The sequence below is a fragment of the Lemur catta genome, chromosome 3, assembly GCF_020740605.2.
Source record: "Lemur catta isolate mLemCat1 chromosome 3, mLemCat1.pri, whole genome shotgun sequence".
In the NCBI taxonomy this organism is placed as follows: domain Eukaryota; kingdom Metazoa; phylum Chordata; class Mammalia; order Primates; family Lemuridae; genus Lemur; species Lemur catta.
Window position 1 is genome coordinate 63,038,144 of NC_059130.1, and position 8,354 is coordinate 63,046,497.

The window sequence follows — 8,354 nt, forward strand, 5'->3', positions numbered from 1 at the left end:
TCAATCTCAAAACAATAAATAATCACATGTATAACGACAGTAACTGAATCTTAACTAATTGTAATACTTCTGCATAGCCTAGTAACAATTTATGGATTGTGAAGAATAAATCTATTTGACAGGCCTGTTAGCAATAAGGCCTTTAGCTTTTTGCTTTGCAGCAGAATGAAGTAAAATCTATCCTTTTCTTGCTGTTGTTAAAAACATTTCAACAGTTAGTTATTTTTCACAGAAAATGCTGCAGGAAGATTCCAGGTTAAAAAAAAAATCTTAACACGGTTGAATTTTACACTTGGCTATTATTGGCCAGGATACACGATAAGTTAAAACATACTGAGAAGCTTATTATTTTTCTAAGAGGGAAAACTTGATAGAGGATTGTATTTCTAGATTAGAGAGTGGACACTCTAATCTTTCTGGCTTTGTAAAACTGAAGCGGGCTGCAGGGAAAATAAACATTAAAATACTCAGCACTTAAACAATTGTACCTATACGGTTAAGTAACAAAAGCATGAGGCACCTGAAATCCCCAGCATTTGTGCCTAATGCCAGCAACAATATAAAGCATTCAAGTGACATTTGATAATGAGCAGACAGTGGAGGCATTACACACATCTTTAGAAGAATCAGACTTCCTACCTTGAAAAGACAGATGGAGGTAAGTTCCTTTATAAAAAAAAGTTGTAAGTAAAGCCAGGCAGCAGTTGCAGTACATTGAGTCCTTTCAGTCACTGTATACATACAGCAGTTCTGCAATAAGGGGAAAAATATAATGGGAGGAGCGGCTGTGAACGAGTGACCTCCTCAAGCTGAGTCCTCTCTGTGAACCAGGCATTGAAAGCCACGGTTCCTGATTTGCATGGATTATGTCCACTTGAACAGATAGAGAGCAGATACATTTAAATTGAGCTGGCACAATGGCAAAAAGATGGAAGAGTGAATGAATGAGGGACGGCACAAGAGAGGGAGAGAGAAAGAGAAACAGACACGAGATCGGAGAGCGTGGATAAGCTGGTTCTTGCAGAACTGTGTCTCAGAAGAGCTACAGCTCCCTCTTCATGTCACAGTTGTAAGATAAGAAATGTTGTCATTAAGAGCTGGTTAATCATAGGGAAAAATATACCCAGATTAGCTGATGTTCGATCTGATCCCATTTTTATGAACATTTCATGATTCTTCCTATTTTGTCATGAGGATTTTAGGCAGCATGCCAAAAATCTGTTATTAGTAGCTAGGTAAACAAATTTGGATCAAATTCTGAGTTTTGAATGAAATCAGTGCTTTCACTTGAATGGCGTAGACATCAGTGAAAGAACATAGACAATTTGTTAAGCAGCATATTTATTGTGAAAGAAAATTAATCCTTGTTAACCTTTAAAGAACTAGTGGTATGTACTGCAATGTAAATAAAAATAGTACTTAAATATTTATTAATGATTAATTATCTGAAAGGATCCAACTGTACTACTGAAAGGGAGTTTTTTTTAAAAAAATCTCTTTAAGTTACTAAATTTTTTCATGTTGTATCTTGTTGGCATTTCAGAATTAAAAAAATCCTTCTTTCTGTATAATACAGATGTATCTTCAAATATGCAATTATTATTAACTTCCTCATTTAGCATCTTCAGAGCTGTTCTGGGTTGTTGTATGCTCATATTCTCATTTTTAAAATGAGAAAGAGGAGAGGGCAGATTTGATTGTAACTCTTGCCAACAGCCACTCAATTAATCTGTAGCAGATCTCAGAAAAAAAGAATAACCTTCTTTTAGTAAGTTAATATGAAGCCTGCCTTCTCTTTTTGTAAAGGTGTCTGCAGAAGCCCAAACAGCCAGGAAATTAGGTCAATTCCAGGGAAAAAGCAGTCAAACCAACTAGTTGACTGATTGATCATAGCCTTGTAGAAGCCATCATTAACTTGGTGTAACCAATGACATAGGTTAAATATATTTTAACAAATGGCATTAAAACTCTCAACCTAAACATATGAGCAGTATTTTAAGAGAGTAGTAAGAAGTCCAGTTCGATTTTTGCTGTTTCGGGACCCACATCCTGTCAGGAAAGATAAAGAATTTAAACACACCGCACTTATGGGAACTCTGACTTGATGGACAGAAGTGATACTTTAAAAGAAATCTGGAGGATGTGCCAACACACATTTCCATGAGATTTAGTGAAGATCTGGAGATTCTGAAGTGTGCAGACTTAGTGACTATAACGGTGTTTAGGAAACAATTGCCTGAAAGTAAAAGGGTGAAGACAATAGTTATTTTATGTCTCTGACATCCAATAGTCTGATTGCTCTCTGAGTGGATGGGTGAGTTCTCAGGTTTTTTATATCTATTTGGACACAGCTTGTACACAGGTCGGACTTGTAATGTTATTGAGGTCTTAATATTACTTTTCAGGTTGTAAACTCTGTTGAGTCAGGGACCATATTAATATCTTTTAAAATATCTCCCCAAATATTTGAAAGTATCCTTTATATATATTAGATGTTTCATAAATTTTTGCAGGAAAAAAATATTGAAAATAATGGCAAAACATTTGTATTGTCTATACCAGCTGTTTAATGTAAAAATTGGATTCAGACATTGTGTTTTCTGTACCCTCGTGAATATAAAAGGAAATAAAATAGGTATAATGTCAATGTTTGCCACATAAAGGATAGTAAGAACAGCACAAGTACAGTTAAATTGTATATTGACATGTAAGCATAATTAGGTACCCCTTCTTTATACCAGGGGGTGCCTTCCAGAAAGTACTTTTAGGATTTGAGTCATAACTTTCTGGGCACTAATGTTGACTCAGACATTTATCAGCTTTGTGACCGTGGGCAAGTTACTTAACTTGTTTGTAAAATGTGAGTAATGGAATGACCTTTATTATATGATTGTTGTAAGGAATAAAAGAAAGGGCTTAGCATAGCACCCAGATAAACACTTAATCAATGTAAGCTATTGTTATAATTATTACAAATGTCTTTCCATTGAACTGGATTGTCTCCCTCTAAACTGGGAAGTGTTATTATGGTGTCTATTAGATACAGAAAAAAGATGACTTCTTTTCCTGTTATTAGCTTTTTCTTACCATTGTATAAGGATGCTCCTTTCTGTCCCTGACAACCAGAAGGAATAGTGCCTCTACCTTTTTATAAAAGACAGAAATAGAAATACTGTTCTCAGGATAGCTAGAGAGTGTTGTAGCAGCAGATCCAGCCGTCTGTCCAGGAACAGGAAATGGCTTGTGTGGTACAACGTGAAGGGCACCCAGAAGCTCCCCAGTCCAGAAATATCTTCCCATCTGTCCTTTCCTATTTCCTGAAATGCCACCATTAGGGGTTCATTTCTGTGTTTTACTGGCTTCTCATTCTCTTTTTCATTGTACATACTGCTAGCAAAATTGACACATTGACACATTTACACTTAGAGTAACACATGGATTCATAGTAGTTTCAATTATTCTATCAGAGATACTTCCTTCTAGTAACTAGCTGAAGATCAGCATGCCAAGGAAAGGTTGTATTTCAATAGGGTAGAGAAAAAGCTCATTTGGTAAATGGAACACTGTGTGGATGAAGTCCTAGTGCGAATGGTGCTATACCTGTGCAGGTAGCACGTGGTCTGCCAGTTACGGGAAGGAACTTGCAGCAGACACCCAGAGAGAAACTGTGGACCTCCTGGCATTCTGGTACACTGGAATGAGGAGCGAGGATGCATTCATTCATTCAGCAAAAATGCAATGTCTGTTTTGTTAGCAAGAACCTAGGCTACATACTTGAAAATATATGGTCCTTATCCTCACTTTTTAGCAGAAATGCTGGAGACAGATATGTAAATAGATTGATTGTAATGCTGGAGAACTGTACAAAGGAAAAGCAAAGGAAAGAAGCTAAGGAAGGCAAAGTACAGTTGGGGTAAGGCAGGAGGCCTTCACGAACTAGGTGATGCTTGCTGTGACTCTTGAAGACGTTAGGAGCTATTTGGGCAAGTAAGGGATGAAGGAGGAGAAGGCTGCAGGTATGTTTCAGGGGCAGTGGACATGGGTACAGAGGCAGGGCAGCAGGAGAGAGCACCATGAGCTGGGACAAGCAGTCACATGTGCTCAGAGCATAGAGCAGAGATGAGTGGGAAATGGGGACAAAAGTGACTGGGATGTTAGGAGAGAATTGGGGAGTGGGTCACAGAAAGGAAACACGGGGCAGAAGTATGAAAGATCATTTGTACCTCCTGGGCCTCCACCTCAGGCCTGCATCCTCCATGGCCTCTGTATGCCTTGTGTGTGTGTTCATCTGAGCCCCCCAGCCCTGGGAACATATGCATAGAACCATGTTTAAATGACAAGGAGTGCTGTCGTTGTGAGAAAAACAAGGATATGGTGTCAATTAGATTAGAGATTTAAGTCTTTAGTGAGTTGAAATATTCCAGAATTGTTTGTGAGGGTCTGCCATGCCAGTCCCTAACCCAAAGTGCTGAATGGCGTATTCCTATAAGAATTAGAATTAATTGTGTTTGGAGACTTTGGGTGTAGCAAATCAGGGTGGGAATCACTGCTGGAGCCCCTGGAACTCATTTAGCATAAAAAAAACACAGCACTTTGAAATCCTTAGTGAGATGGATTACCGGCATTAATGCCATTAATACTAATGATGGCTAATAATTGGAAAATTATATTTATAAAACAATAATGAAAACAGAGTCAAGCAAGATAGCAAACCTCCCAACTCTAATATAAAATGCTGTATTATAAGCTTCCTGTTCTCTTCTATTGCTTGAATCTTAGTTATTTTGACATATTTATCCAGAAAATATTGAAGTTTCTATACTTAACCCAGGAATGACAAATTGCTTCTTGTAAATATTACGCTTACAGTAAAATTCACTATAAGATAAATGATTACATAGATATTGGACCCAGTAGTGGGAAATATGTTTGAATTCTAATAAGGACTGGTTCAAGCTTAAAAACAATTAATAACTGTCAATTTCCGATAAACACAACGACAAGTAAAACCTCCAAAAAGAGCACCCAAACTACAAATGATTAAAAAATTATGCTGATTAACAGAATGACTGAATACATTAGGATTCTTTTAAATTATCTTTCGATTGCAGTCTCTCCACTCCCCCCACCTCGCCCGCCACAATGGCGATGGAAAGAGTGGTTTGCTTAAACATTGCACTCTTTCCCAAATATTTTAAACCTATTTAAAGTTCCATAGCCGCCAGGGAGGTATGCCGCTTGAATCTCTCTTCAAGGAAATACTTGTGGTTCTGCAGCAAGGAGTGAAGTTAGCTGACAGACACCAGCTCTTAGCACCTTCGGGATTCACCTTATTGGGCCGTCCTTAGGCCATGCATACTGGGGCTCTTTCAGCCTGTCCCTTTATGCCCAGTGCAGGATTCCTCTAATCGGCAACTTTTCTTCTTAGTTCTCTTCCGGTTGGTCAAGGCTTTGTTAGATCTGCATTATGCTCTGAGGCCTACCCTGTCCAACTACTGACTCTGCTGTCTTTTGACTTTCCCAGGCTTGGGTTCCTGATAAATCTCTTACACACTTACACCCCTGCCTTCTCTCAAGTTCCTAACAATTAACAATTAACAATTTTTACTTGACGCAGAACCAATTCTTCTTTCTTACTCCTTTGCTTCAATTTTCAGAGAACTGGTCTCTTGCTTTCCTGTAGCCAAAGGACTCCTAGATGGCTCCTCACCACGTTTCTACTTCCCAGATGTTCTTATTCTTGGAACAATATTCTTTGGAGAGGTAAAGTTTCTCCAGGAGTTGTTCTCACTGAATTGCTTCTCAGATTACTACTTTGTTTTCACACTTCTGTTGTAGTGAGTACAAAACATAGGCATGCTACCAAACCCAGAATTGAATAGTCCAATAGACTTATTAGACTAACTGCAACAGACAGACAAGCAGCACAAACAATGCGTTGATGCGCGTAGATCAATAAGGCTCTGGAAGACGTTCAGGTTCAGTGCCGAAAGAAGTTCACATTAAGGAGAGTTTGAAAGATGAAAGAGAGTCTAAAAAGATCTTACTGGTAGGTAGCGTGAATTTGTTGCGGTATATGGAAAAACAGAGAAAAATGGATGGAGCTTTAGGAATGAAGTCGTTAGTGAAAATGATTGGACACTGGGATTTTAAATTCAATTCTTATCTCTGTTACCGAGGCACTTATATGTTTCTACTGCAAAAAGGATAATAACTTGCCACTGTATTCCGTTTGTAAAACACTACCAGTTTCCTGACAATGGCCTTGTTTAACAATAAAGGCCTGTAGCCATTAATAAATCCTTTGCATTTTAGATTATAAGATGAACATCAGTAAGGAAGAAAAGAATGCTTTTGAAAAACCATGGTATCTGCAAGGCATTTCTAAAGAGATATAAGTGACTTATGCAAAGGAGATATTTACCTGAACCCTAAAGAAAAATGGGTCTATGTAACATCTGCTATATCTCAAGAAGTATATCGTTAACTTGTATATAGAAATACAACTATTCTAAAGAAAACTAAAATAATTAATTGCTTTAGGTTAATATAAAACAAATGAGTATCCAAGACCCTTAAAAAATTATCTCAAATATTTACAATGTTTAAAAAATTTAAGAAATAACATTTATTTTGACCATTTGTTGTATATTGCCATCTTAATTTTGATCTTTGATTCAAAGCAATAGTTTACTCCACCTGCCAGTATAGGTTATAGATATTGAGGGTATAAGGATTCTGATGCATAAGTCAAGAGAATGGAGGTAGACCAAGAGACTGTGACCCCTTGTAGACTGAATTACATTTAAGTTTGTCTTCCAGTTGATTCTTTCATTCATTTTTATACTTATTTATTTCTTTAGGAAATATGTCTTCAATGTCTACTGTCTGGGGATACAATGGTGAACAAAGAGAGACTTGTTTCCTTTCCTTGTGGGGTTTTTTAGTTAGCAGAGAAGAAGCAATTCTATTAAATGATGTGATAGATCACAAAACTTAAAACAATACTTGGTAACTTCTCCTATAGATAAGTGGAGTCTATTTCCTCATCTCTTGATTCTGGACTGGTTTTGTGACTTGCTTTGACCAAAATAATTTGATAGAATTTAAATTCTGATAGAATTTAAATTTACCACTTCTGAGCCTATGCTTCAAGAGGTGTTATAGCTTCTACTCTCATACCCTTGGAACCTTTTGGCTACTATGTAAACAACCTCAGGCCAGCCTGTGGAGGAGGAGAGACCACATGGAGAAAGACTCCAGTCATCTCAGAAATCTCATATGCGGCCATTGTGAATTGTCCAGCTCCTGTTGCCCTACTAGTTAATTGCAGGTGCATTAGCAAGTGCAATCCAGATCAGCAGAGCCTAGCCCAGACGAGAAGAGAGGCCAACCTAAGCCAATTGTCAGTCTGCAAAATCATGAACTAAATTCATGTCTTTTGTTTTAAGTCAATAACTTTTGGGGTGTTCTGCAAAAACAAACTAACACAAATGACAAAAAGAGCTATGATGGGACTAAACTTAGGGCACAGAGCACAGAGATGTTAATCCAATCTATTGATGTCAGGCAGGGAAGGCTGCCAGAAGGAAATGACACTCAACCTGAGATGGATGGAGCAAGAGTAGCAGCTCGCTGATGACCTTGACCTTGGTGATATAAAGGCTTTATAGGAAAGGAGATATTACTACCATGTACATCAGAAATAACTACAGATATTCAAGCCACAAACTAGAATTTCCCTTGACTCCACTTTTACATTTTACATAAGATCCTTTGTAAATCCTGTCATCTTTACCTTCTAAATATATCCAGAATCCAGCCATTTCTCACCACCTCCACTACTACTATTCAGGTACAGGCCACATACTCACCTGAATTCTTTCCTTAGGTCTTGCGGTTGCTGGGATTCTGCTGTGCAATCTTCCTGTTTCCCTGAAGTCTATTTTCACTACAGAAACTAGAATAAACCTGCTAAAACACAAGTTAGATCTTAATACTTCTCTACTCAAAACCCTGTGTAGTGGGTTGAATTATTCCCCCCACCCCCAGCAACCAGGAGGCATGTTCACACCCTAACCCCCAGAATCTGTGAATACTACTTTATTTGGAAAACTGGTGCCTTTGAAGATGTAATTAATTTAAGGATCTCAAGATGAGATCATCCTGTGTTATCCCGATGTGTCCTTGTAAGACACAGAAGAGGAGGGGACACAGTGACACTGAGGAGAAGGTCACCACAACACAGAGGAAGAGAATGGAATGATGTAATCCCAAGCCAAGGAATGCCTGGAGCCACTGAAAGCAGAAAGAGGCAAGGAGGGGTTCTCCCTTAGAGCCTCTGGAGTGGAGCA

General features: G+C 38.1%; 1 long non-coding RNA gene across 2 annotated transcripts in view; it reads right to left on the reverse strand.

The window, feature by feature from the left end:
- LOC123635484 overlaps positions 1–987 on the reverse strand; it is a 115,436-nt gene extending 114,449 nt beyond the window's left edge. For both annotated transcript variants that reach the window (XR_006734139.1, XR_006734138.1), the window contains exon 1: positions 640–987. This is a non-coding gene — a long non-coding RNA (uncharacterized LOC123635484). The remainder of the gene's footprint in view (positions 1–639) is intronic.
- Positions 988–8,354: the final 7,367 nt, after the last annotated feature.